The 5,258-nt window shown below is 47.3% G+C and overlaps 1 protein-coding gene across 1 annotated transcript in view; it reads right to left on the bottom strand.

Annotated features, from left to right (window-relative positions):
• The window catches only part of IL4R (interleukin 4 receptor), a gene marked incomplete at its 5' end in the record, with an annotated part of 43,920 nt that overhangs the window by 38,296 nt on the left and 366 nt on the right, over positions 1-5,258 (bottom strand).

The following is a 5,258-nucleotide window of genomic DNA, read 5'->3' as shown; positions in this document are numbered from 1 at the left end:
TTTTTTGGTATGTATTTTTAGAATCTATGTCATTTATTTCCTCTCTGATCTTTATTATTTCCTTCTTTCTACGTCCTCCGGGCTTTTCTTGCTGTTCTCTTTCTGTCTTTAGTTGTAGGGTTAAATAGTTTACGAGTGCTTTTTCTTGTTTCTTGAGGTAGGCCTGTCGTGCTAGCAACTTCTCTCTCAGGACTGCGTTCACTGTGTCCCATAGGCTTTGGGTTGTGTGTGTTCATTCTCATTTGTTTCCAGGAAGTTTTTTATTTCTTCCTTGATTTTGTTAGTGACCCATTCATTGTTTAATAACATGCTATTTAGCCTCTATGTGTTTGAATGTGGGTGGGGTTTTTTTGGGGGGAGGAGGGAGGTGTTGTAGTTGATCTCTAGTTTCATACCATTGTGATCCGAGAAGATGCTTGATACGATTTCAATCCTCTTGAATTTGTCAAGACTTAGCTTGCATCCTAACATGTGGTCTGTCTTTGAGAATGTCCCCTGTGCACTTGAGAAGAATGTATACGCTGTATCTTTGGGGTGAAATGTTCTGTAAATGTCTATTAAATCCATTTGATTTAGTGTGTCGTTTAGGGTTCCTGTTTTCTTGTTGATTTTTTTTTATCTAGAAGATCTAACCAGTGATGTCACTGATGTGTTAAAGTCCCTGACTATGATTGCATTGCTGTCAATCTCTCCCTTAAAGTCCTCTAGAAGTGTTTTTATATATTTAGGTGCTCCTATATTGGGTGCACATATGTTTAGGTACTCTTGTTGTGTCGATCCTTTTAGCATTATGAAATGGCCTTCATTGTCTCTTGTTACGGCCTTCAGTTTGAAGTCTATTTTGTCAGATATGAGTATTGCTACTCCAGCTTTCCTTTTTTTTCCATTTCCATTTGCATGGAAACATTTTTCCCATCCCTTCATTTTCATTCCGTGTGAGTCTTTTGTTCTGAGGTGGGTTTCTTATAGACAGCATATATATGGGTCATGTTTTCTTATCTATTTAGCTACCTTATATCTTTTTATTAAAGCATTTGATCCAATTAAATTTAAGGTTATTATTGAGAAGTGCTTGTTTGTTGTCATTTTAATTCTTTATGCCTGTGTTTCTCCCTCTCTTTCTATCTCTTCTTACAACAGTCCCTTTAGCATTTCTTGCATTGCTGGTTTAGTGGTAATAAATTCCTTTAGTTTGTTTTTTTGTTTTGTTTTGTTGTTTTTTTGTCTGCAAAGCTCCTAATTTCACCTTCAATTTTGAGTGATAGCCTTGCTGGGTAGAGCAGTCTTGGACTCAGTCCCTTGCTTTTCATTACTTTGTATACTTCATGCCCCTCCCTTTTGCCCTGAAGTGTTCCTACCGATAAATCAGCTGATAGTGTAATGGAAGCTCCCTTGTAGGTAACTTTCGGTCTCTCTCTTGCAGTCTTTAAGATTCTTTCTTTGTCTTTAACATTTGCTATTTTAATTATGATGTGTCTTGGTGTGGATCTTTGGGGGTTCATCTTGATTGGGACTCTACGTTTCCTGAACTTATGTGACTTTTTCTTCACCAAGTCAGGGAAGTTTTATGACATTATTTCTTCAAACAGATTTTCTATTCCTTGCTCGGCTTCTTCTCCTTCTGGTACCCCTATGATGCGGATGTTGTTTCATTTCATATTGTCCCAAAGCTCCCTTAAAGTCTCTTTCTGCTTTTCTTTTCTTTTCTTTTTTAATATATATTGATTTCAGAGAAGAAGGGAGAGGGAGAGATAGAAAGAAACATCAATGATGAGAGAGAATCATTGATCAGTGCCTCCTACAAGCCCAACACTGGGGATATAGCCTGCAACCCAGGCACGTGCTCCAACCGGGAATCAAACCGTGACCTCCTGGTTCACAGGTGGACATTCAACCACTGAGCCACACTGCCGGACTCCATTGATTATTATTTTTTCCAAATTGCTGCTCTGATTGGGTGGTTTTTTTCTACCTTGTCTTCTAACTCACTGATTCAGTCCTCAGCTTCTTCTAGTCTACTGTTGAAACCTTCCAGTGTGTTCTTTATTACAGCTACATCATTCTTCATTTCCTCTTGATTCTTATTCATGTTGGTAAATTTCTCATTTAGCTCCTATACTTCTCATTAAGTTGTCTGTAATTCTCATTCCGATGTTTGAGCATCCTTGTCTTTTTAAAATATTTTTTCATTGCTTTCAGAGAGATAGGAACTCAATGATGAGAGAGAAACACTGAGTGGCTGCCTCCTGCACACCCCACACTGGGAATTGAGCCAGCAACCCAGGCATGTGCCCTGGCTGGGAATCAAACCACGACCTCATTGTTCATAGGTCAACGTTCAACCACTGAACCATGCTGACTGGGCTCTCTTCCTGCTTTTTAATTATTTTTTCCAAATTGCTGCTCTGATTGGGTGGTTTTTTCTACCTTGTCTTCTAACTCACTGATTCCGTATCCGCTTCTTCTAGTCTACTGTTGAAACCTTCCAGTGTGTTCTTTATTACAGCTACATCATTCTTCATTTCCTCTTGATTCTTATTCATGTTGGTATATTTCTCATTTAGCTCCTATAATTCTCATTTAAGTTGTTTGTAATTCTCACTCCGATGTTTGAGCATCCTGATAACCATGACTTTGAACTCTTTATCTGACAAATTACTTGCCTCCATTTCATTTAGTTCCTTTTCTTTCATTTGGGGGTTGTTTCTTTGTCTTTCCATATTAGCAGTCCAGTAGTCTGGGGAGCCAGGTGAGGAGGGTGGGTTCACAGCAGCAAGTCCATGTGTTTAGAGGTGACTGGTCCCACCAAGTCGCAGCATCCGATCTTCTGGTGGCACCAGGTTAAGCACATCTGGTCTCTGTGGCAGGTCCATGTGTCCAGGATGCATCAGCTCATGTCTACCAGGCAATGTCAGGCAGTGAGGCCATATGCCCAGGGGTGCCAGGTAAGACACAGTGGGTCACGATGACAGGACTGGGCACACCATGTCAAAGCGGTGGGGCATGTCTACCAGGCAATGTCAGGCAGTGAGGCCATTTGCCCAGGGGTGCCAGGTAAAACACAGTGACAGGGTCATGATGACAGGTCTGGGCACACCATGTCAAAGCAGTGGGGCCAGTCATCGAGGGCACTGGGGGGGGATGTGCTGGTTCAGGGCAGCAGGTCCCTGTGTCCAGGCTGGGCCCATGTCAGATGGTGGGGTGGGCCAGGCACTCTGCTGTTGAGGGCAGAGGGTCAGACCAGGGGTTGCTCTGCTGGTACAGAGGGCAAAACTGGTGTCCCACTCACCTCTATGGTGGGGCAGGCTGGTCTTTCTGCTGACAGAGGGGTTGGGGCAGGCTGAGCACTCACTGCTAATGAGGCGAGAAGGCCTGTGGAGGAGGCAGCACCAGCTGGTTACTGACTCTGCTCGCTGAGGGCAAGCCCCATTCACCAGCGGGGCCAGCCTGTCGCTCTACCCAGAAGGAGGCTGGGCAGGCCAGATGCCCTGTTCACCAATATAGCAGGCAGACCCAGTACACTGCCAGGTGGGTCAGCCAGCCGGTCCTCCAAGGTGCACAGTTCAGGCTAACTGAGCCAATATGACTGTTCTGTGTGTCCAGGGACTTCAGGTCTCGGCCATGGGGCTGTGAGCATCCGTCAGTGGCCTAGAGGCATTGGGGCAAAGTCAATCCCCACAGCCTCCTCCCACAGAGGACCCTCAAAATGGCACACCCTCCCTTGAAGGGAGAGAAGTGCCCGGACAAGCAGCACACTGCAGTGGCAGTTCCTCTGCCTGGACTGCCCCAGTCACCCCCTAAGCTCCCGCTCCAACAAACAGAGGCCAGTGTGGCTCAGTGGTTGAGCGTTAACCTATGAACCAGGAGGTCATGGTTCGATTCTCAGACAGGGCACATGCCCAGGTTGTGGGCTCCATCCCCAATGGGGAGTGTGTAGCAGGCATCCAATCAATGTTTCTCTCTCAACATTGATGTTTCTATCTCTCTCTCCCTCTTCTTCCTCTCTCTTTAAAATTTATTGTAAAGAAAAACAAAAAACAAACAGGTGCCCTCCCACACACACTCTCCCACTCACACACTCACCCTCACTCCAGACCTGCTGGGGCAGGCTGAGCACTCACTGCTAATGAGGCAAGAAGGCCTGTGGAGAAGGCAGCACCAGCTGGTTACTGACTCTGCTCCCTGAGGGCAAGCTGGTGGGGTGCCCCATTCACCAGCGGGGCCAGCCAGTCACTCTACCCAGAAGGAGGCTGGGCAGGCCAGATGCCCTGTTCACCAATATAGCAGGCAGACCCAGTACACTGCCAGGTGGGTCAGCCAGCCGGTCCTCCAAGGTGCACAGTTCAGGCTAACTGAGCCAATATGACTGTTCTGTGTGTCCAGGGACTTCAGGTCTCAGCAATGGGGCTGTGAGCATCTGTCAGTGGCTTACAGGCATTGGGGCAAAGTTGATCCCCACAGCCTCCTCCCAAAGAGACCTTGAAGCTCCCTCAAAATGGCACACCCTCCCTTGAAGTGGAGAGAAGCACACTGCAGTGGCAGTTCCTCTGCCTGGACTGCCCCAGTCACCCCCTAAGCTCCCGCTCCAACAAACAGAGGCCCTCTGCATAGCCAGCGTGGCTCAGTGGTTGAGCACAGACCTATGGACCAGGAGGACCTGGTTCGATTCCCAATCAGGGCACATGCCCAGGTTGTGGGCTTGATCCCCAATAGGGGGCATGCAGGAGGCAGCTGATCAATGGTTCTCTCATCATGGATGTTTCTATCTCTCTCTCCCTCTTCTTCCTCTCTCTTTAAAATTTATTGTAAAGAAATCTACTGAGCCATGTTGGCTGGGCTAGAAAAACAAAAAACAAACAGGTGCCCTCCCACACACACTCTCCCACTCACACACTCACCCTCACTCCAGACCTGCCCACTGCCATGTCCTATTCTAAATGGTGTTTTGAACACCTGTCACTACCCCCAGCCAGCTGCTGGGGAATGCGTACAGGGACTCCGGGCAGCGGCATACCGTCAGCCTTCCATGGACTATGTGAAGCAGCAGCAGCTGAGCAGTCGAGGGAGGGTGGAGGACGGTTCCCAGCTCAGTTTCTGGTCTGCAGCAAGCACGCCTTCCACCAGGCGGCCTGCTCAACACCCAGTCCGGGCACTCACATTCGGGGGGTTGAGATGTCTGAGCTGAAGGGGCCTGGTGCTGCTGAGCCCAACCCATTTCAAAGAGGGGAGGACTAAGGCCCAGACAGGGCAAGAACCCT

Source organism: Myotis davidii, unplaced genomic scaffold (genome assembly GCF_000327345.1).
Source record: "Myotis davidii unplaced genomic scaffold, ASM32734v1 scaffold1754, whole genome shotgun sequence".
Classification (NCBI taxonomy): domain Eukaryota; kingdom Metazoa; phylum Chordata; class Mammalia; order Chiroptera; family Vespertilionidae; genus Myotis; species Myotis davidii.
This window is presented reverse-complemented; position numbering and strand designations above follow the sequence as displayed.